The sequence below is a fragment of the Falco biarmicus genome, chromosome 2, assembly GCF_023638135.1.
Source record: "Falco biarmicus isolate bFalBia1 chromosome 2, bFalBia1.pri, whole genome shotgun sequence".
NCBI lineage: Eukaryota > Metazoa > Chordata > Aves > Falconiformes > Falconidae > Falco > Falco biarmicus.
The window spans coordinates 21,253,918-21,279,282 of record NC_079289.1 but is presented as its reverse complement, the minus strand read 5'-3'; the positions used below and the strand labels follow the sequence as shown (position 1 = coordinate 21,279,282).

The 25,365-nt window shown below is 38.6% G+C and overlaps 1 protein-coding gene across 7 annotated transcripts in view; it reads right to left on the bottom strand.

Moving 5' to 3' along the window:
* Nucleotides 1-13,842, bottom strand: part of SGCG (sarcoglycan gamma) — a 138,815-nt gene extending 124,973 nt beyond the window's left edge. For all 7 annotated transcript variants that reach the window (XM_056327444.1, XM_056327446.1, XM_056327442.1 and 4 more), the window contains exon 1: nt 13,641-13,842. The gene's annotated coding sequence lies outside the window, so the exon portion shown is untranslated. The remainder of the gene's footprint in view (nt 1-13,640) is intronic.
* Between the last annotated feature and the right edge of the window lie 11,523 nt (nt 13,843-25,365).

Below are 25,365 nucleotides of genomic sequence, written 5' to 3'. Positions count from 1 at the left end.
ATTTTCAGCTGCTCTACTATTAACTCAAACTCTGGTTTTAGAATCTCTTACTAAATTTTTCATAATAACCTAAGTATTTCACAGTATGTGGCAGTTCTTGAATTTAAAGTAGTTATCTGGACAGATAGAGAATATATAGCATGGAAGTTTAAGGTATATTGGCAAATACAGATGTTCAGAAATACAGATCTTTTAGTTATTTAATTAGTCTTGTTATTTAATACACTGTTACAAGAGTCCTCTTTGCATAATGTCATTGGTGTAGCATGGAAAAACTATGCCAGTAAATAAAGACAGTGCACACATCCTCTCACAGCATTGTGCTTGCTGTGTCGAACAGTTACATTGGCAGCAAAGTCACAGCAATTTCCACAATAGTTGCTGAAACTCACACACCTGCAAATATCTGCACATAGCTCTATGCAGACAGCTAACTCTAACTTCTGATTATCTCCAACGATATACAGGCTACTCTACGATCCCTAACTCTTTTGGGACATACTGGTGTTGAAGGCCAGGTTGGATGGAGCTTCAGCCAACCTGGTCTAGTGGAACTCTGCCCCCCACCCCATTGGAACTAGATGATCTTAAAGGTCCTTTCCAACACAAACCATTCTATGATTCTATTCTATGATATAAAGACATTCCTTCCACGTTAAAGGAGATTTATTTCATCTGCCATAAAAGGATACCATTTCCCAGACTGTTATCACAAAATTATTATGATTTTAATATCCATTTTGAGTAGACAAACGAAACTGCTGAATATCTTTCAGACATTTTTACATACCAGCATTGTGTTCTTTCTATTATCAACAGTTTGAGTTTAAGATTCTCATTTGTTCCTGTCAACTGATTCTAGAGAATAATGATAAAGTGTTTTACAAGAAAAAGAGATAATCTTTTCTTTCCATTTGAATCACCCTATTTCCTTAATCTTCTGTGACTATTGAAGATATCACCAGTTGCCCCTATTTCTCATGCAGTACCAATTGCTTTCTTGTGACAAAAGCCTGGAGCATCTCAATTTTATCTCATTATTTTTTTCTCATTAAAGTCCTAGATTATGAAAAAGTGTAATTCAGGTATTTAATGTTAAATGAGTTTACATCTTAAACTAACAGGGGGAAAAGACATGCCAGCATCTCCTTTAGAATAATGTCTGTATTAATAAGCTATTCAAAAGGATGAACAGAAAGAATGAATTCATCTTCCAGAGTTAAAGAAAGTCACGTCAGCCTCTTCAAATATTATGAGTATCAGGCAACTTCTATGTGCTGTTTGTTGCAGCTGACTGCAGAGATTGCTTGTTACTACAACCAACTTCAGCCAATCCACTTATTGTCAGGTATGCATTTTCTTTTTTCACATGACTGCAGATAAAATAATAAAAATATTCTCACTGATGGTTTTAGTTAATTTATTGCTTTCATATAGTCATTGTCATTAAAGAATACCGTAGAAATGGAAGACAGTTAAGTAAGAAACAGTTTCTTATTGCTTGTATACATTTTTTTCATTGCTATACATACACATGTATGGCATTTTTATGCACCACAGAAAGACAGCCTGGTAATTTTGAGTCAATGAGGTCAACTGGGGCAGCATACGTATTTCATGCATTTCCAGAACCTGGAGGACTTAACAGAGTAACAACATTTTGAACCATTTCCTTTATCAATAATTTCTTGAACTCACATTCCAAACTTCCAAGATCACCGGTAGAAAAAAATGGGAGGAGAGGCCAAGATATGGAATATATCTGTTATACACATGGATACCTTTTCACAATGCAATCCCCAAAACTATGGCTCTTATTTATAGGAATAATGATTTTTTATTCATCAAATTAATGTACACGTATATATTTTGCTGTTGAAAAGTTTCAAGAAGTATCATTTTGGCTTTGGGAAATCCAAGTGCAATTCACATCAAGATTGGGAAAAAAAATCTACATGGATGTGTCTACCTGTCAGCAAAGCTGCACTCTGTCAATGGAGGTCTTTTTCAGTTGCCTAAAAAAATGTATTTTAAGTGTCTTAGGGTACCTAAACCATCTCCATGGAGCTACCAAATACGTGAGACTCCTGTTCTGCAGCAACAACTGCTGGCCGGATAGGACACCACAGGGCCCAGTGCCCATCTTCAGTAAACTAAATTGTGCCTTAATTGCCTACTTTAAAAGTTGTCTTGGAACTCTTTTCCTGAAGTTTTTATCAGCTACAAACACAAGCACAATATTTAACAAATATGCATACTGCCAATTATGCCGTTCCTCTGGTAAACAAGAAGAAAGCTGACAGGAAAATAATCTTGCAGAAAGAACACTACTGCAGATCAACCCTGAAGACAGCATGTGTGATATTCTTCAAATCTTTCCAAAGTTTTAGCAGATCTCAGTAAGTTTAAATTGGATTCAAAATTCTTCTTTAGAGTAAGTTAACAGGGAGAATCCTGTTTGTGCAGACAGTTGCACTGGTTGAGAGATACCTTGATATTAGAGCTGAAACTTCAGTAGGATCTTTATCCCTATGAAAAATCTTCATATAGGAGACATGTAAAAAAATATTTGTAGCTTCCTTGGCCCCTGTAAATATTAGTTCCATTTTTGCAACTCCTAAGAGACAGGAAAACCACACACTAGCTCAACTGCCAAGACAAATTCAGGTTCCAAGGGGTAGTCTTCTGCTAACTACTAGGTCTGTATTATCTTTTTAGAACTTTTTGGCACATTGGTAACAATATAATTGCCAGGAAAACTGAATGAATCGTAGCCATAGCTATGAGGTTAACCTCTAGCGAACTCATCCAAAGTTGTATTCCTATAGCTTTACTAAGTATTCCAAAACCTCTCAGAGCCGCAATTTAAATGAAAACAGGATTTTGTATGCAGCCATAAAAAAAATATTTTAGTCTAGTCACTTCTGTTTTTAATTAGGATTTTCTGCACACTATGCGAAAAGACTCTTTGAGTCCATGCTCATCATTTACACAGTGAGCTGGACACTGCAGTACTCATGGTAAAGAGACTGACCCTGAATCAGAGATTATACCTGAAAATGACAGTACAATCAATAAACCCTAATGATGGATAGATGAGAAGCAGATTTCACAGATGGCCTCGACTCTTGGATATTTGCATGAGGAGCTGATGTCTGGATAAGCATGGACCTTGAAGTAAGCCTGCCAGCCAAGAGTAGATGCAGCAAATGTCTGCTGGAAACATGGGCTGGTAAAACAAGAAAAATTTTCTGCACTTGTTCACCAGCTTGATGATAAGACTAAAGAAAACACACGAATCAGCATGCATATCCAAAAAAGATTATCTGGCAATATAAGGTCTTCAATCAATTTTGCATTCATCACAGATAAAAGTTTGGCACGCTCAAAGACATATGTGCATGTGCCAAGTATATAAGCAACCTGAGACAAGAATTTACTGGCATGCTTAGGCACACTTGCATTTTTTGTTGGAATGGGGGACTGAATGGATTTGTTATTAGCAGATTCTTGGACAGTTGAGCAAAGAATAGATGCCGGGTTTGGGTTACTGACCGAACTGGCTGCAAACTAACCTATCATTCAGACACCAGAAAGACCTACCCCAAAAATCCCTGAATACAGATCCAGGAAAAAAAACTGCCATACTTTATGCGCACTTCCAAAATATTCCAAGGAATTCAGTAAGTGTTGTTGTGCTGGTTTTGGCTAGGATAGGGTTTATTTTCTTCACAGTAGCTAGTATGGGGCTATGTTTGGATTTGTGCTGAAAACAGTGTTGATAACAGAAATGTTTTCGCTGAGCAGTGCTTACACAGAGTCAAAGCCTTTTCTGTTCCTCACTTCAACTCACCAGTGAGTGGGCTGGGGGTGCACAAGAAGCTAGGAGGGGACACAGCTGGGACAACTGAACTCAGCTGACCAAAGGGATATTCCATACTCTATGATATCATACTCAGCATATAAAGCTGGGAGAAAAAAAGGAAGGTGTGGACGTTCAAAATTACGGCGTTTGCCTTCCCAAGTAACCATTATGCATGATGGAGCCTTGCTTTCCTGGACATGGCTGAGACTTGGAGACCTCCTGCCTGCAGATGGGAAGCAGTGAATGAATGCCCTGTTTTGATTTGCTTGTGTGCATATGTGTGACTCTTGCTCTCCCTATTGAACTGTCTTTATCTAAACCCACCGGTTTTCTCACTTTTACTCTTCTGATTCTCTCCCCCATTCCACTGCAGGGGGATAAGCAAGCGGCTGTGTGGTGCTTAGTTGCTGGCCAGGCTTAAACCATGACAGCTGCATAACAGACATTGTATAATGACAGTAACAACTCCAAAAAAGTGTTAGATAGCCCCTGTGTCTTAGATAGATTACCACAAGATAATCCCAAAACTGAGAACAGTTCAGCAATCATTAGATTCGACTCAAAGATACACAGCACCATACTTAAGGGGAGGGAGGGTTGTTTTCTTTTAGTATATGTATTTCATTTGTCTCAGATTTAAGATTAACCTCCATTTACGGGAATAAGAAAGCAATGATAGTGAAAACTCTCTTACATCCATATTTCCTTAGTTATCCAAAGGCTAGTATTGCAAAAAATACAATGTATTCCTATTCTCATAAAAAGAGCCTCTAGGTAGGGATTAGAAAGGCCAGTGCAAGCTGGACAAAGAGCAGAGTCATACATATATCATAATTATACAGTATTAAGAACCCAGTAATCCATGCTGATGGGTTACTGCAGACACTTCAAAAGTGTAATGCCTTCCCCTAAAAAGGCAGGTCTGATGAGACTTCTATTTTGCTCTCTGCCATCAGTCAAATTCACTGTTAAAACAATGGCATCCGCTAACAAAAGGGTGTATGTTTTCCTTCTAGCTGGAGGGTGAGGGAGGAGCTTCACTGCTGGTCTGAGTAAAGCTGACTCTGCCTTTCTTCTGAGAAGTTAGAATTCAAGATTTCAGTAGTCTCAAGTTTGCTATAATCCTAAACATGCAATACTCAATATTAACATGAAACCAACTATACAACTTAAAATGTAGTATCTTTAATTGCATTTTCAGTTTCGTAATGTATGCCCTTGCATTAGAATCAGTAAAGACCTGTGCAATACTATAATGTCATAGATTTCAAAGCAATGTTCAGTTGCATTAAGAACTGAAGCACTTCTTCAATGCTCAACATGAAACAGTGTTTTGGAACATGGAAAGTCCTTATTGGTATCTTGGGCAAATTCTTTGCAAAACTTGACTGAAATGTCGTGGTAATTCAACCCTTGAAAAAGTACGATGACAGAGTCTACTTACCCTACACTACAGTTTTCTTTTGGTCTTTTTTAGTGGTATTTAAACCAAGCAGTACCACAACCTAACGTCATGACTATTAATTATGTTTTAGTTCAAAGGAGTAATAAGTGATTCAGACCATCTAAATTCTGCACTGTAACTTTCTCTACACAGACTGAACAAGAAGAAAGTACTGAATGTTCTTGAATTAAAACACTTCATTTGACAAGATAATTTAATTAGATTACAGTAGAAGGCTATGTGAACACATTCCTTTGAGACAGATGTCCATTTGCATCTGAACACAGCATCAATATCATACAGCTGAACAACGGTGGCCAAATTTTGTATACCAAGTCAGTATCTTGTCTCTAATAAAAAAGATACTTATGAAAATAATGTAAGAAACAGGTCAAGGATTGACACTTCCATCACTGGCACGTTCTTCTACTCTCTGTGCTTGAAACTGAGACCTCCTAGCCCAGGAACTGCCTCTGGACCATCTCCACCTGATGGCTACCAGTGAACTAATAGTCCATCAAAATCTATATACACTGCTTTGACTGCTTTTAATGTATGTGTCCGCTATAACATCCTGTGACAATAAGTTTGACAGCTGAATTACTTAATAATTTGTTTTATTTTATTGCTGACTGGTAATTTCACTGACTGTTATCATACAATGAGAAATGGTGAATAATGAGCCCATCTTCACCTTTTTTCTTGCCACTCAATGTCATTGACTTCTGTCACATTGCCTTTTAGCACTTCTTTTACAAACTGAAGAGCTATAATCTGTTTGATCATCTGTTGAAGAAGGTAGAGTATCTCCTTGACATGTTTTCTGTCTTTCCCCGAATTGTTTAGAAACTGGTATCTTTTTTTTTTTGACACATAATAACTGTAACTGTCTATGTTATTTAAAATTAAAAGAAACATATCCATTTTTTCCATTATATAATTTTTTAAATATTGTTCTTGGTTCTTATTCCACTAATTTGTAGTACTCCATTGATTTTTCTGACCACCACTGAGCTGTGAACTCACATTTCCAGAAAGTTATATTTAATAATTCCATTACTCCTCTTCAAGGATCCAACAGTATTCAAAAACAGATGACTAAGGGCAAGGGCTAGAGCAAAGATCCTCTGAGAAGTTACTTTAGCATCTACTGAGAATGAAAATTACATGCCCAGGAAATAATGCTGCTGTTTTAGTAGCAACTACCTTGATTAATGCACTATCATTCAGCTAAAGCTCTCACCTTCCTACTAGCTTTCTTCTTTAAATAATTTATGAATTCATTAAACAGTATATGTTCCAGTATCTCTTATCCTAACACCTCACTGGCAGTCTGTCTAGTCTGGGGTAAAAAATAACCATTTATTCCCACTCCCTTTTCCCAGGTTTTTAAGTAACTATTTGCCTTTTAGAGAATCTTCTGTCCTACAACTCAAGCTGAGAGTTTTGGGTAATAAATATTTAAATAACTTTGAGGAAATTCACTGATAGTTCTCTTGTGCATGTTCTTTATTAATGTCAGGAGGTAAAAACTAAACAGTTATCTCCTACATCATTACTCCAGAACTGTTCATGTCATATCAGACTTCAAGGAACGGGTGGGTATGCTGAAGCTTTTGACAAACTGACTATAGGAATATACATATGTGCCCTCTCATTGCTAGCAAAGGAGACCTCAATCAGATTTAGTACAAGCAACTTGGAAAGCCCACTCCTTTAGATTTTAAAGCAGCTCTTCAAAAGTGTAAACTCATTGTAGATATGTGATGGAAGAGGAGGACAGCAGCAAGAATCAAAAATACCCTTTGCAAAATACAACTTTAAACAGAGCAAGTGGAAGCAATAGATGACAACACGACAAAGGGCTTCTGTAGGGAATTTTCATTGACAAATAGTGCCTTGTTGCATGCATTGGACTTCCTGAAACTCAAAACACTGCAATGAAGCAACTGTTTCTGTGGACACTATTGATCTTGATTCAGACAAATCCCAACCCGTGCTGTAAGCATCCATATTTTCACTGACTGGGAAAAGTGAAGAAGCACACCGTCATGCGCTTGGTTAACCTGCCAGAGAAGGGAAGCCCTGATGTCTGAAGGAATAATCACTCAATGGTCAAGTAGCTGCCATCTGAGTGAATTTACTGTAAAGTTAGTTGGAAAATATGAAGCACCAGGAATATGTATGCTATCATAAGTAGACATACTAGACACTATCATATATACCATACATATATACAGAGGTAATTTCCCAACCATAATGTTTTTTCTCACCGATGTGCACTGGGGTTTCATGCTGCTGCAATGAATCTGGTGGAATCACAACATGGGTGTCTGTGTAATTGCCTCAAATAATTTTACAGACTGATAGGAATAGGAGAAGATTCTTCACATTGACAAAACCATTAAGGTTGTTCAATTAGACTTGTCTTACACTGACCAAAGCAATTAAAAAACTTGCTGGGATGACCTTGCATTAGCCAGTCAGTGAACTAAGGGAAGGAGATCCCACTGTCTGCAAGGCTTAGTAAACTATCACATGCCTGAAAAGATCCTAAGAAGCCCTCTGAACCTCCTCCTAGGTCTGTGAAGAACACAGGTCATCCAACCATGAATGTCCCAAGAGAAGTAATAATATGACCTTGCACTTCAGACAAAAAGATGGCTCTGGCCAGTGACAAGACATAGTAAATGGTTTTCTAAAAACCGAACCTTCTTTCTAAAGAATAGAAGGCTTTAGAACCTAGTGTCAGCTCAAATAATGAGGTGGTGGCAGGCCACCTCTGGACTTCCACAATGGTTATACCATACCCTTTTCAAGACTGGTTACAGTCTTCTTTCTCAAATAATTTTGAGGAGTCTCTGTTTTGAAAGTAGAGTGGGAGATTCCAGAAAAAATTATTTAATCAGCCAGATCTTTCCATTTCAATTCCTTTTTCTTGGTGTTTGATTCAAATACTTGCAGGTTTTGAAATCAGCACCAGGTAAAAACTGAGTACTTTTTATTTATGTGTGCATGCACCTCTGTGAAAAATGTATATAAAAAAATGCAGGCATCTTCAAATCTCCTAGCAAAAATCTTCATGCAAAACTTCATAGCCTGAAGAAGTGTTGTGTCTAAAGAAATCAAGCCAGGGAAACACTATTATGCTATGATTTTTCACAAATTACATTTTTCATACATAAAGTTGCAAATCAGTTTGCAATTCCTCATTAACAAAGAAATTTTATTTTGGGAAAACTGCCATATAGTTATGTAAATAATTTCCCTGTTTCTAAAGCCAAATAAATTGCTAAGTTTAGCATAAATATATATATATGCTGTTCTGTATTTTTTTAATTAGTGTGGTTTTTTGTTTTGTACACATTACTCAGTTTCTTGAATCCTGAAACTTTCCTCAGAACTCCTACTCTAAAAGCTATCTAATCTTCTACAACAAAAGAAACATGTTTTTACCAGTACCTTTTATGATAATGAAGAACAATGGCATTCACTATACAAAATCTAAATTCCACAGATCAGCTCTTAGAAAAGAAATAGAAGCTGTATCTCCAGGTTTATACAGACATGATATGATGAAGTGTTCAGAATTGCTTATAATAAATGTTAATCTTCAGAAGTAGTGAACTCTTAATGCATAACCACTGTAATTATTAAGGTGTTTTTGTATGACTTACATATTTTGCAGTTTTGAAAAGTAATTCTTCAATTTCAGAGGCTGATACACATCATGTGGCTTAAATTAACGGCAATATTGACAAATATATTAATTTGGAACATCAGTGAGTGTTTCCACTGAAGTGCAACAACAAAAAAAAAAAAATTACATGTTCAGTATCACTCTGTTATACCTAAACCTGCATGTATTAGCAGAAGGCAGGTAAATTTAACATCAAATTTAATATAATGACAATTTGTAAGGGACTGTAGATTGGTAAGATTTTCAGGGACATACACCCCTAACAGAGAATCAGTTTTAACACTATTCGTAGTTTTCTTCTAACATTTTCATAAACGAATACAAATGTTGACCTTTATGACTCCTAGAAATTATCTAAAACATAGTAGTTAATCAAACAGCTCAATAATTTGACATATTCTACCCCATTATCTGGCGACTAATGTCACTATGAATAATTGTCAGAAACTAAAAAGCAAAACTGTTACTTATATTACCTTGGTAATTTTCATGAGGTTTGCAGACTGCATTTTAATTACAAATAGTACACATGAAATGATTGCAAGGTACACTGCCCAGGAGTGTTTTGACCTGACATTCAGGAAAAGGTATTTGGTTGGTCAGTGAAAACTATTGTATTAAAAAGAATTTCTAAACTAGAAGCCTTAAGAGCACCTACTTTCTGCGTAAGCTGTGATGTTTTGTAACAAAACCTGTATAACAGAAATATATACTACTTCTGCTTTGGGCTTTATAATAGTTGGCAAAAGACAGTAATACCCATATTTATACAGTCATATAATACCTGTGGATGGAAACCCATTGCATTGGTTTTATTTAAAAAATAGGCTACAATACCATATTCAGAGAATCATTATCACCAATACATTGACAAACCAGAAGACTTTCTTAAGAGAGGCTCCTCCAGTCTGTCCTGATAGATAAGTAATATAACTTTATTAATAACTTCAGTGAGAGAGTATACCTGTCAAATCCAAGCATGACATTAGCCCAAGAACTAGAAATCCCAGCATACAGGACTAAAATTCAGAATGATCATGCTAAACTGAAGACAAGATCAAGGAGAAAATTAAGATGTAATTCAAGAAGGTAAATGGTTTAGCTAAGAATAATCAACTGAGAAAATACAGGATGAGGACAAATAATATATATCTGTTCTTCAGAATGGTATTTTAGTGGTTAGTTACCAAGAGCTAAAAGTGATCAGCAATAGAATATTCTTGAATAAAAGACAGCAGACTGCCTCGAAGTGTAAACTCATCTTTACAGATTAGTTACTAGTAAGGTTATGGCTTTTTTTCTTTATAGAGGGTACTTTACCCAAGGAATACAGAAGAACTGAAAGGAATTCATTAGAAAATATTAACTACCAGACATCTTGAAAAGGTGACACAAAAGAAAAAATTAAACTGTGTGGAGATGTAACAGAAGACAGGGAAAAAAAACCGGAAAGGATGTGCAAAGTGAAAGCTCACTCTGCTCATTCTGCAGAATACTATTTGTTTGAGGCCACCCAAAGGAATCCTTTCCCAAAAGTTAGCCTTCACTTTCTACAGGTTTATAGTATGTACTCCTCAGTGCCTGGGTGTTGAACTAGTAACTCAGATGGAATTTTCTTAAGTCAGTATTCCATTTTGTATCAGTCTCCTGCTTCTACAGAAACACTACACTCAGTTAACTAGTTTCACCATGATTTTACCTAGCCCAACCACACCAGACAGGTTTAACAATGAAGTTAACAAACATTCTATTATGGTTCAAGAGAAGCCTTCAAGAGAAGGCTTTAAAGTAGGGCAGCACAAGGTTTGTGAACAGAACTACAACAAAAATACTGTATATGCAAGCATAATTTTCAGGTAAAAGCAAATACCTCAACTGTTTCACCAGGTATACCTTTACCCCAAATCTTCAAGGTATGCAGTATCTTCAAAAGCTGGTAACTTGGTAACTTAGTTTTTACAGCAAAAGTTCATGTCCAAAGAACCCTCAATTCCTAAATTCCTTCTCTTTCTCTTTTCCTTTTAAAAAAACTTACCACACAATGACATTTTATATGCCTCCCTTGCTTCACCTGACCATTTTTATTGCTTAAGATTTCACGTGAGGTAAAAGAATATTTGTTCAACACAGTTATGTTTAAGCTCCTGGCTTCTAATATGAACTCAGCTTTTTAATAGCAATAGCTACATACCATGTGGACATGTTATCAGAACAGAAAGCTTAGGAGCAAACAAAGCTTTTTGCTTCAGTATGTTATAAAAAGGCAAAATTCCATACTCCACCCCTGCATAGCTTAAGTGCTGCATCAACAGCACTTTTCTGAGTTTAACTGAGATGCCAATATAAAAATTAATTCAAATACCTGTTTACATTACTGAGCACTAAATCCACAGGCATCCAAATATTAAACCTGTACTCAAAATCTTAAATTAGACCCTAAATTACTACTTTAAATCCTTATTACCTCTTAGTTACATCCTAGCAGTCATTTTACAAGCAATGTATTCACTTTCACAGAAACACATTGAAGTTAGTCAATGACAGTTTAGAATGACACCTCTTAATGCACTACACATGCTCACTCCTATGCAAACCAAGTTTTAACTGTCATGCTGTCAAGAAAAATGATAATTCCCTAGTTATATCTACCTTTTCAAGATATTAAGAACTACAGAACATTTTACAATAGAAAATTGTTTCATATGTTTAATAAAATCTGCCACTTGCATGAAAGCCCAGAGAGATGCTACATATGAATGTGACAATGAAAAGAAAAAACCCCAAACCCAACCAAAGAACAAAACACACAAATGTGGGAAGCATTTCAAATTTTGTACATGCCCATACTTCTCTTTCCTAAGCCCTCTCTCAGCTTAATGCAATACAGAAGTCCATTAATAAAAAACTGAGCGTACATAAAGCAGTCTCAGAGCTGCACTGGGTCATTAACTGTGATAGACCTTCTTAGGGAATGTAACTGTGTGTTTATTAACAGAAGTCCCAATCTGAAAATCACCTTTAGTGCCTTATCAATGTCCAACGAACATATAGCCATTACCTGCAGTAACATATGTATGCTGCTCAATATAGTCTGCTTTTGAATGGTCCCCTAAATTCAGTTCCAAATTTGTTATATTATTAAAAATACCCACAAAACCCAAAGAAACAACAACAACAAAAAAAACCCAAAACAAACAAAGCCAGAAAGCTATATACATACTTCCCTGACCTAATGACATCAAGCCCATTGCATATAAGTTTTTCCATTGGCTTCTGCAACATTGTGGGATTACCTTGGAACTTGAAAATTTGGAAGTAAAATTACTGCAGCTGGTTAATTCTTAAAGTAGATTATCTCTGGCTTAACCAAGGGAGTTAGTGCACAACATTCTCTATAAGAGGGACCTCACCTTATTGGAAATTACTTTAAATCTTTTTACTCTCAGGGCAGCTTGCAATGTACACTTCTCTGCTTCGGCTGGTAAGGAAGGAGGCTTTTGAAGGTATAGGGGTTTCTATTTGTTTTTCTTTAAGATGGTTCAGTGTTGTTTTTTCACTTTGTAGCAAAGGTACTTAGAACCTCTGTGGTGCACTCGGGTTCACTTTTTATTCCTTAAATGACTTTAGAAGAGCTAAGCAAAAATTACGAATCTAACTTACTGTCCTTTATATGAATTATGAGCAAAGAGGGAAGAAAATAAATCCCACTTTAAATGTTTCACAATTAATCTCCAACAGTGTTAATGATAATCCACGTATGTTATTAAAAGTTTATACTTGAACCACAAACGTTCAGTTAAAAAGCCCCAGCAAAGTGTGATTCAAAAAGAACAGCGGTGCATTTACAGTTATGTCACACAACACAACAAACGCGCTTAAGTCTCAAGTGTGGTGCTATGCATTTCTTTCTGGTTAGATTTTGTTGATCGTTTTCTTTTCCTAAAACTACCTAAGCTGGCACAAGGAGGCAAGCAAATTTCACAGAAGACTAGTATGTAGCTATTAAAGCCGCCGACATTATACCCCTAAGAATACTTAATCCCACCTCTCCCTAACGAATGGCAGCTCAGCACACAACAGCGAAACAAGTTCAGGGAACTGCTGGAGTAGCGCTCCCGCCACGCGGAGGGAAGCTGCGGCACCCGCTGCCCGCCCGCAACAGCGCTGCACGCCGACCCGCCCCCCCGCCGGGCTGCGCCCCCCTCCCCGCGCACAGCCCCCGCGGCGACCCGCGCCCGCTTCTCTCGGCCCCTCACCCCCGCTGGAAACTTTCTGCCGGCCGCAGCACCACCGCCGCCGCCCAGCCGCAGGCGCTGAGGTAAGGGGGTCCCCGCCACACCAACGCCACACTTCCCAGCCCTTCCCCGCCTCGCCCCCGGCGGGAAAAGCATGGCTTCAGAGGCACGGCCGAGTTTCTAGAACACGAAGCGCGTCCCGCCGAGTAAACCGATGTGCCACCCCCACACCGCGGGCTGCCTCCTCGCCTTCCTTCTCTGCCCGCCGCCCCTCGGCGAGCAGCGGCAGGGTAACTTTCCAGGCGACGCTTGCCGTCTCCCGCCACTTGAGGCGGGACGGGACGGGACGGGGACGAGGCGCGCGCAGCGGAGGGGGAAGGCGTGCGGGGCGGTTACCTGCTGTCCCCGCTCGGCTGCAGGGCAGGGCAGAGTCCCCGCGGTCCCCTTCATGCCCGAGGGGCCGGCGAACCGGCCCTGAGGCGCAAGTCTTCATCCAGCTTGCTCCCGGCCGACAGCGCCTCCTTCTCTCGTCCTGGCGGGGCGGCAGCCCCGGGCGCAGGGCGGGCGCCGCTCGCAGCCTCGCCGGCGCGGCGGGGAGGGAGGGCAGAACCGAGGGAAGGAGGAGCAGAGGCCGAGCGAGGGGCGGGGGAGGCGGTGTGCCCTCCCTCTCTCCTCCCCGCGCCGCCGGCTCCCTCCCTGCCCGGCCGCCGCGAGGGAGGCGGGACGGCGGCGGCTGAGGGGGCGCGCGCTTCCCGCCGCGCGTCCCGCTCCCCCCGCGGCTGCAGGCGCCCGGCGCGGCCCCACACGCCGCAGCCCCGCGGTTCTGAGGGGGGGGGGTGCGGGGCGCTCCCCCCCGCCACCGCCGCCCCGCCGCGGCCCTGTCTTCCCCGTCTTTCGCGGACGGCGGGTCCCCAGGGCCCTTGGCCGCCGGCGGGGAGGGTAGGGCGGGGCGGGGAACAGCCAGCGCCTCTGGAGAGCGCCCCCGGCCCGCTCGGCGCTCCGCAGGCTGCTCCTGGGCGGGGGCCGGCGGCCGGGCAGAGGGGTGGGCTCGGGGTGGGCACGGTCGGGGTCGGGAGCAGTTTTCCTGGAAGGCTCTGGGATGCGCGGTAGGAGGCGGGGCAGGGCAGGGGCTGTGGAGGGCACCAAAGGAGCAGGGGTGGGTGCCGGAGGAGGACGGGGGAATACGTGATTGGGAAATCTGGGAGAAGAAGAAGGGATCTGGGAGAAAGGAAAGAAGAAAACTGCTCATGACAGAGAAGAGTGGCTTGCAGATTGGGAAGACAAATGATAAATATTTTTTTTCCTTTCTGACGAATTCTGAATGATGTACAGAAAGGCTGAGCGGAATGAATACCAATGGGGTAACTGAAAAAGAGAAAGCAGTAGGAAAAGATTGTGAGGCAACAAAGGAGAAAATGTATTATGGGTGAGAGCAAAGGCAGGGGTTTGGAAGGTGAAAAGAATGATGAGATACGGGGTTTGGGGAAGCCAAAATTGTATAGGGCTTAGGAGGAAATGCATGTGAAGCTGAGATGATGGGTATGGAGAAGTCAGGCTGCTTTATCATGGGGGTTAGAAAAAATTGCTGCCGAGGAAGGGACTTTAATTTAAAAGGGATTTTAATTATGAGAAATATGCACGAGTGAAAGCATTGGAAAAGCAAGAAATAACAAGCACTGCAGGAATAGTTGGACAAGAAGGGACTTGGATATCAAGAACAAGTCACAGCTTGAAAGAGCTAGCAAATTCAAGCAGAACGCATGGAAGTGTTTGGTTGAAAGGAGTGGCAGTATTGGTTGTATATGGAATAGAAAGTACACTGTCCATAAACTTTTTCTGTAAGAATTGTGCAGTGTATCTTGCCGTTCTGTGGCAAATCACCTTATACCATATGAGTAGTGGAGAGCTGGATTCCAGCTTTCCAGACTGAACTCACCTTTACAACCAGTGTAGCAAAGTGAATCCTAAACATCCAGGAGCAGCAGTAAAAACAGGAGTGCCTACAGACTTGATGTCATCTTAGTCTTTGGAGAGCGGAATTGAGTTTTAACTTTTAGCCAACCCATGTGAAACACATATGGGCATATAGATTCATTACTTTTAATGTTTGCTGGTGGGAAGGGAAGCTCATGCTGCTGAACTGAACTGCTGATGGTAGTTCATGAATGACTCCTGTCCCTTAAGTGGAAAATGACTGAGATATGGGATAGGATACACACAGGGATGAATGAACCTGGAACAGGAATTACTGGGTTTACACTGAAGTGTGTCATTAAAGTATTTACTGCAGAACGAGAGGAGGAAATGCTGAACATCAGACCCATCTCTTAATCCAGATTACCATTTTATGTGCAGAATAATCCCTTCCTCTGTTGACTTTCTGCAACTTTCTGGCATGACCTACAACAGTTTAAAGCGTTTCTCTTTTTCAGAGTCTCATTCCAGTCTTTTCCAACCCCTTGTCTCTCAGCTGTTCTGGGACAGCTGTAGTGAACTGTAGTGAACTTGTGTCTGGCACAAGACTTATGTTTTATGAGTGATTTACAATAATCAAAGTATTGTAGGCACGAACTAGCCAGGACATAGACTGGATTAAAAAAACAAACAAACAACACCAAAAAAAAAGCTACCTGCTTTAGTGTAGGACTATGTAATCCGTATCTTTCCCTTTGGTTTTCTCTCATCATTATTCTTCCTGCCCTCCGTTGTGCAGAATCCTTCTTATGGCTCATCAATCCTACCACTGTACCAATGTCTAAAAATAATTTAAAATATTTTGTATTTATAGATACTTTTACAATATCTATAAAAGCTTTACCAGACACCTGGAGGATCATACTTCAGTAGCCACAAAAATGGTATGCCAGTCTGGACTTCAAGGTGCTGTTGTAGTATTGGTGAAAATAATAATGATAAATAATAAATGTTTAGCTGGTTGTTCATAGGAGTTGAAAGCTCCCTGGACTTGCCTGTGAAGTTGGTACTCAAGACAGATGAAAATCTTGTACATATGAAAGAAAGAGAGCTCAGCATTTTCAAGTTATTTCTGAGCTTGGTTGTCCCTGTTTTTTTGGTGGTCATTATGAAGATCTGTAGCTAATCGTGAAATCTTTTGTTAAAGGCCCCACTCAGAGGTGCTATTTGCTACCTGTTTGTATTGTGTGTAACAAATCTTTTTTGCTCCCTGGAATCTCAATTTGAGATAATGTACTACAAATTTTTTTTCCTGGATACACTAGCAAGTTAAATCAAAATCAGTGGAAAATGCAGTCATTTTCTTAAAGTATGTACTTGCTAACATACCATAATGTGCATGGATTTGTACATCTAAAATATGATTTAAAAAAACATTGGTGCAAGTAAAATACAGTATGTTTTAATGACTGGGACAGCAGTAGAATTTGATATGCTGATCACCTGGTCTCAAAGGTAGTAATGATTTGTGCAAAAGAATCTGTTCCATTAAAAATGAAATATCATATTACTGATAGCAACTATACAATCCCTGAAGAAATCTGGTTTATTTTGAGTGACTGTATTCACTTGCCTTTGAAGACAGATTTCTTGTACAATGGAGCAAGCAATGAGTAAGATACAAATGTAAAGACATTTGGTTTTGTAATTAACTGCCTAACATGTTAATCAGTTAGGTTTTGTGGCATCTATACCATCATGTAAACAGTTGAGTTCACCTTCTCCTTCCCCACCTGTCCCTGTCCCCCATCCACCCTGCACTGGCCACGTTGCTTATGTATTTTTTTGGATTCCTACTCAGTTGTAACAGCAGCTAAATGACTTTCCCAATAAAGAAACTCAAGGTCAGACTTGGGAATAGCTCATACTGACAGCATGGATCCACCTGTAGATAGCTGGCTCATAGCAGCTTATTCATCGTTCTCCAAAAATGAAACCATTAAGTTATTGTATGACTTTTCATTGTGCTGTCATGTGCCATGCTGCCATTAAGCTGCCAACATACCGCTACCCTTCAAAAATACATATACTGGACTGTGAAATAGCCATGTCGTTTCTGGGAAATCTCTCTGGTGCATGCTACGTATCCAATACAGTTGTTTAAGCACTTATATAAAAAAAAAAAAAAAGCAGCACGTTTTGGTGGTTTATGCGTGAGTGATCAACTTCCTTCTGAGAAAAAAATCTTAGGTGGTTTTATGAGGCCATCTCCCTGGACACCATCCAAACTGGGTAAGTTCAAAGTCCCAAAAATTCAAGGTGGTCTACCTCAGGACTAGAGGATGCAGCTCTGTATCATTACCTGCTTCTTCTCTGAGACCTATACAAAATATAAAGCAGTCGCCTTCTACCAAGCCCTTAACAGCATATTATCCCCTTCAAGAAAGACAAGCTATCTGAGCTCTGTGGTTAGTTATCAGTAATAGCTCCCCTTTTGAAATCTGAGGACAGGATGACAAGGTCGCGTTCAGACCCACTGACCATGAAAAGGACCCAGCCTAGGTATGAGCTCCAGAGGACTGAAGCCTTTGGGCAGCTGTACTACTTATAACCCTGAGCTCCTGAGGCATGTAGAAATTCAAACATACTCCTCTTCAGTTTTCCTGTTGCCCATTATATTCCTTAGGCAGCGCTTGGAATCCATCATTCTCTCTTGAAGTTGTTTAAACTCAAAGTTTAAATGGCATAGCCTACAAAAAGCCAAGTGTAACACTTAAGCATTCTGGAGAGTGTTTTTGGAGATTCCTGGCTACCCATGTTGGTTCTATAGGAGCTTAGGCAATAATTTGAGGATTCATTTGTAAGTAACTGAGGTTTGCAGCTTTTTCTGGCACCTTCTCCACTGGGTCCAACCAAGAGGAAACCCAAATAGGATAGTTTCCTTGGTTTTCATTCCTGGCAGGCAGTAGGGATGAGGACCATTCCAAATCACATTCCCTCTGTCTAGGACATTTTCTCCCAAATTATCCCTTCAGACTTTGCATGCCTGCCTTGCTCCCTTTTTTCTTTCATTCCTCTTGCCTTCCCCCCCCCCCCCCCCCTTATTTTTGAATGTACACTTTCAAAGATTTCCTGCTTTGATGGATTTTTACTGTAATTAATTCAGACTACATATTTTGCTTGTCTTTTTTTACCTTTTAGATCTGACCAATATGAATTGCACTGTTAGCAAAGTATACACAGTTCTCATTTCTACCAGTTCTATACCAGTTTATATCGTATTATTTTCTTCTCAGTTACTGTTTTATCTTTTTTTTTCCTCTATCTGTGGAGAAAGGAATAAACTAATAAGATTTTAAATGCCATATCACAGTTCTAAATAAGGTATTATTCATTAAAAATAACCTTTTAGTATGACACATCTTGTTACAATAGGGCACACATTGACCGTAAGTTATTTTTTTAATTAATATTTTTAAATTTTGTTTTTACTCTATCAGCTTAAACAAAAGCAGTCAGTGATACAATATTGTTGGATAAGTGTTTTGGTAGTGTCACAGTAAAAGTGGTTCAGAAGCATGGAAGAGTTATTGTAAAGCAATTGTAGTAGAGTGGCAATTACTTGTAAAAGTCATTGTTTCACAATTATGTATATTAAATAGTGTATTATATTTAAACTGGTTAACTACAACAACTAAGAATTACTTATCTTTTTTTGAAAAATGGATTTCCTGAACTTACTAGGGTCTTTCTGTCTGTAGTCGTACAAAGAAGATAAATCTCTGTTACAGGTGTTCTAGCAGTGGCTGTAAACAAACCCCTTTATGTCCTTCTGAAAACTGAGTTTACAACATCATTAACAAGATTTTTTTTGTTTGTTTGGGTGGTTTTTTTCTGTCTAAATAGTACTCTGTCTCTTGCCAAATTGCTATGGACGTGCATGTAGCATAACAGTTTTATTTTCAAGCCTTTACTGTCAGCCTCACAATGTCCTTCTGGGACACTATATAGGGAAATGTGAATTCCTTGGGGTCTTGTAGTGTTAATCAGTACTTTTGAAATTTCTTTTGCACTATTATTCAAACTTTAGGAAGAACTTCAGAAGTCTGGAAGAGGAATCATTTTTGTTTCGTTAACTTGCTAATTCTTTGTTATCCAGATGAATGCATGCCCACTATATGTCTTTTAAATGTACCAAGTAATGGTAATAAAAAATCTAGTGCTTCAGCTATGTTACTACATTGATTTTTATTTTAAATCATTTTTATACTGTGCAGTAGTTGTGCTGGAATTACTTCTATCATGTGTTATATCTGTCATAATATTTTAAGTTACATTGTTATGTGCATCTTTGTTTCACTTAGGTTTTGCTTTTAAGAATATAGATGACACCTCCCTGTAAGAAGCACAAGGAAAGTAAATAAAAATAAAGAAAGCAAATATTGTTCATTACAAAAATCAAGAGAGAGAAATTAATACACAGTAGTACTAACATGAACATGTCATGAATTCTACCCTATTTGAAGGCTGTTAGGAATATATACAACTCACTTCAGCTGTTGTACTGAATATATTCAGTTATGTTAATGGCTAAATATTTACAGGTTGGAACATTATTTTATATACAGTAATGCATAGAAAAAATTCCTTGGAAATACCTAAAGATAAAACCATTTAGAATAGTTCATGAGAATCAGTACAGGATTCATTAGAAGTGTATCAGGTCTCACTCCACAGTCTCACACACTGCCCTGTGCCATTGTTTCTGTCCTGACTAAAACAGAAAAATTTGGACTGTTATGAAATCCTCATACAATTTGGAGTCTTTCAGAATTGCATATACTTAATTAAAGAAACTTTCACTTTTTAATCTAAAGGCTGCGAGGTGAGTGACAGAGTACACTCCAAATTTTCCCTTCTGTGCTCATAGAATGATTTCTATTCTATGTTCTTACAGAAGTTCAGAAAGATTCTGAAGATAGATTCCAGTGTGACAGATCATTTACAACTTGTAAAAAAATATATGAGCTTGTAAGAGCCCTCAGTCTTGTGTTTCTGCTGTTCTGAAACACAATAGACAGGTGTATTTTCCCACTGAAAAGGAAGGTATTGTAGCAAATGGCAGCCAGAATAAAATAGCTACTTTAGAATTGCAGCTACCTCTGCAAAATTAAAATGCAATTCCAGGAAAGTGTAAGAATTTTCAGTAACAGTAATTGAGATTATTTAATCATGAAGAAAGCCACTATTAAATCACAGAATTCTTTAACGTATTTTCTCTGTTAAAAAAAAAAAAGTATCTCAGCCTTTATTTTAATATTAGATATACATATTTTTTCTTAAACAAAAATGAGACAGGCTTTCCTTCTGTGTAACTAGTGCCAGATATAAAGTTTTGTTGCAAAATATAAATTAATTTAGGGTTAATGTGATAAAAAATGTAGGAGTTGCTTATATAGGCATAAAGTGAGAAAAATATTTCAAAATCTCCTCTAAACCCCCACTATTCCCAATTCTGCTTCAGCTTTTCAACCTTCTGTGTTACAAAAAGCATAAATGTAGTTTCTGATTAACTTGTTATTTCTAGGATCTGCATTTCCACTGTTGAATTTGTGAGCATGTTCGTTTTATCCTTTAGAATAGCAAACAGTGAAGGAAAGAAGGGTTAAATATCCTTCCATGGGCACTGTTTGTTACGTCTCTGCTTAATCTATGTGTTACTTTAGATTTCACTATGGGAATCCTATCTTTGATTGTACGTTGTGTATGGCTTAGATACCTAACACATGTTCCTGTATTTCATACTGGGAACTAGAGTCTCCATTAGCTATGAATATTAACTGAAATCCTATGCATTCTACTGGGAATTAAGTATATGTATATCTGAAGCTGTATACTTAGAATTACCTTCATAGAACCATAGAGTAGTTCAGATGGAAAAGGAGCTCTGAAGGTCATCTTAGTCTGCTCCATACTCAAAGCAGGTCTAATTAGGTCAGGTCGCTCCAGGCCATGTCAAGCTGAGCCTTGAACACCTACAAATCTGTAGACAACCTCTCGGGGCAATCTGTTCCGAGACTGGATAACCCTCAAGGTAATTTCCCCCCACTAATATTTAATCAGAATTTCCTGTGTTCCAATCTGTGTTTTGTTTCCTCTCACTGTACCCCAGTGTACCTCCAAGAAGGGTCTGGTTCCACGTTTCCTGTATCTGCAGATCAATTTTATTTCCCTAAAATCCATTAGTGGTTATATTTCTAAGTGATGAAGGAGCCAACTGTCCATTTATTTATATAAGATATTGGGAGAAGCAGAGCCACCATTTTTCCTCTGAGTCTTTAATAGAAGCACTCAGAGTGCTCTGTGCAGAGCTTCCATGTTGGGTACTTTGGGCTGCTGAGTCTATTTCACTTCGGCTCAGGTGGGCTCTCGGCACTGAGCTGTGGAAGCTGAGTTGTTCTGAATACATGTAGGTTTTCAAACTTGGTGACCAGAGAGCTTTACATCAAATCAGGAACCCAGTAAGGTTAGGTGCACCAAAGAGATTTTTTAGCCACAGTTTTGTCTTAGGCACCTAATACCCATGCAAATGTCGGGTCAGTTGGCTAACTGTAGGGTCCAGTGCTCTTTGATATGCCCTAAGGGTATCTTACCCGGCACCCAGCTGCCACTCCAGCAGTGCACAGCTTCCCTCTATGTCCTTTGTCATTTTTCCAGCCCCACATGGATTTCTTGGACAACCTAAGACATCTCAAATTACATGAGACACTTGTATGTGGGTGTATGCTTAAGCCCATTATTAGTGTTTTGCTCCAGTTCTAAGGGTGGGTTCAGTTTCAGATTAGGAAACCTACATGCAAGTGCCCATATATATCAAACTGTAAACTAAAGGCTTAAACTTCTGTTATCATCAGTGGGGATCTGGAACTTTATTCATTTGCTTATGCAATTAATTGAGCATGGTGTGCTCTAGCATATCCAAGGCAGCCATGGGATCTAAAAGATGTGAGATCGGATTTGTGGGAAACCACTGTCCTCCTGGGTTGGCAGCTGCATGCCAGTTACAACATCCTACAGGATCTCAAATTGAAGTAAATGTTTCCTGGCTAGTTGAAAACTTGTTACATTCTTATTTCTTTCTTCACTTCGGGATATACTGCGGAAAATTTTTCCCCGTTCTGCTACTTCTGCTTCACTGTGTATGTCACCCTGCTGTCACCGTTCAATTATCACTTAATTGAAAATGAGCTTGAGTATGAATTGCATGCTTTATTAAAATTAATCTAAACATAAATTGTAGTTCAATAACATACTTTGATGTCATTCAGTGTTACTAGTAAAGATACTATGCATTTTCCATACTTCAATGATACTTACTTCAAATCAATGAATAAATATTTCATTAAATATGCGACAAAAACATAACAAAAAATACAATTCCTTCCTTACACCCAGTTTTTGTAGCACATGGAATGTGTTTTGCAGACTTTTTCTCCAGTTTTGTTAGGTGCAGTTGCTTCCTGTTTTCCTATCTTCCTTTTAGTCATCTTTCTTTAAGGTTCCAAATAAATATGTATAATGCATCTACTTATATATATATAGACATACATTTATCTTTTGCAATGTATACAGCAATAAATCATCTCATTAAGTAATTTGAGGGGTACATAATGAGCATCTTTGGGACATAAACTTTATTGTACATATGAGCTGAAGTCTTCATAACTATCCTTGAAAGTCTTTTTAGACTAGTGGGATTAATTACATATCTCACAGATGCCTGTCATGCACTCTGTTTACACTATAGGGAAATGAAATAGGATAGTTAATTTTCTTTTATTCTGTTAAAATGCCAAGGTTTAATTAAACTGCTTCAGCTTAAGTATTGCACAGCTACTTTCAGCTGTCATGAAGCATACTAGAAATTGATTTGCCGTTGCCTACATGCCCAAGAAGGCATTCAGCAGGCATTGTAATTTCATTCAAAATTGTTTTTATTAATCATAGCTGCTTTGCAATTTCTAAAATTTGTACGAGAAACAGAGTGTATTAAAATAAGTTTCATCCATATGCTCAAGGAGTAAAAACAATGCAAGTGCCAAATAACTGAAATTTATATTCAGTTTTGAATTAACATCTGGGTTTTGCTTTTATATAAGATTTTTATAATACTAAAATTTCATGCATTTTTTAAGATTTTACATAATTATTTCAGTTATACAATAACAATTAGGCAATGTCATGAATTAGCAAAATAATTGCAAAGCAATAAAGTCATCATTTTTACAATTATGAGAAATAATAACATATCAACAGACAATGAAAACTAACCACCTGCTTGAAGCAATACCTATTTATCCGTAATGTATAATATCCATGATACTGAGGATTTTCAAAAACGTTGGCAAAAGTAACATTAAGGTTTCTCACTTCAAGCACTCTGTACCCAACCTTCAGTGATCTGAGAAAAACAGCAACCATTCTGGACAAGAGAATGCAGCAGCCACTGAATCTGCATTTCCATCTAGAAAAGCACAAAGCCAAAAGCTCAATATACAGGGAGGCTCTCAGCGCTCTCGTTAAACGCTCAGGGAAAACTGGTGTTAACAAAACCCTTTTTTCCTTTACCACTCATGTGGAGTAGGCTGTGTTTCTAGTGAAAGCTCTTGCTGAAGTCTGTGCGCAGCCTGCTTTCAGCATGCACAGAACTGCCTAGAGCTTGGCAGTATTAAGTATCAGCTTCTGCGCTAATGAAAATTTAATGATTTCACATGAAATTTAATAATTTGCATAGGAATAATTGCATAATAGGAGTAATAATAAAACTAGTGCTGTCTGCACGGGTCTCACTCCCTGGGTTGGGATCCTATATTAGGCCCATTATTGGGATTTTGTGTTTGATCCAAGCTTCCTGCTTTGCCTTCCACAAAGATAGTAAAAAAAAATTTATTTCTGTGGCTCTGATTAGCATGGCATCATTTGGAAAGTTGTGTTTCTCAGATGCCAGGAAAGCATAAAAATTCTGAAATTTTTAGTCAAGGTACTGAGGGCTTTTGATCCCAACCTACAATTTAACTGTGGATAAAGTGTTTAAATGAGTGGGAGAATGAGGTTCAAATACCTAATTCAAATCAGACAGAAGCTGAAGCTGTTTCCCAGTCAGTTCCCTTTAGCCCGGTTAGAGACATCTAATTCTTTTTGAAAGGCTGAGCTTGGATTCATTTTCCTACTTGTAGTTTGTGCTGCCTAACTTACTTTGTCTCTTGCTTGTTATGCAAGCAGACCTTCTTTCTTGTCTACCCTTTCCCTCCCCAAGTATTAAGCAATTAATCTGAGGATGTGGTTTACAATAGCAACAACCTATTAATTGAGCTTTGAGCTTTTATGCACCTCTCATCAGGGTATGCATGTGAGGTGAGAGTGCATACCTCTGAGAGTGGTACATACAACTGCAGATATAATGAAAAATTACATTGTGATGATCTTATCAAAACACGGTGGCAGAACAAATTAATTTTAGGAAACTGAATGTAGGCTTCTAGGATATAGTTAATTGTATTAACTATTAAAGCAAAGTAAATTGAATCTTTAGGGACTACAGCAATAGAGAATTTTATAGTATTTTGATAAGGTAAAGGGAAGTGATCTATATATTACATGTGTGGCCTTCACCGATTGTTTTTTTAATAAACATTGGGCTATTAAAACAGTCACAACTGTGTAGAAACTGTTGTATAATATTTTAGTTTGAGAACCAAGTGGAATAACTGGTTTTAAATATCCAATATCATTTTGGGAACAGTGGGAGGTAGATCATCATATGGTATAAATTGGCATGAATCCTTTCCTTTTCTTGGATGCGATGCTGATGAGAATCTGGGCTATAGCCTTTAGACATGAAGAGTTAAACCAGAAAGAAAAACTCCTTTTATGCACACCCATCAAACACTTCAGTGATATTTCATTTAAAATAAAAAACTTCAGCTGACATAACACACCTTAAGATCTCCAAGTAAAATTTTCCTCATAGTTGTGTGGTTTCTGGAACAGTAGAGATCCTTGCATTTTAATTTGCCAAGGTTTGTCTACCACACTTGGTTTATTTTAAAAGCACATGCCATGAAGCTGAAAATACTTTTCTGGGAGATTACCTTCACTTTTTCCCCTTGCTTCAACTGTTGTCTGCCTCAGATACAGTAAGTGTCAT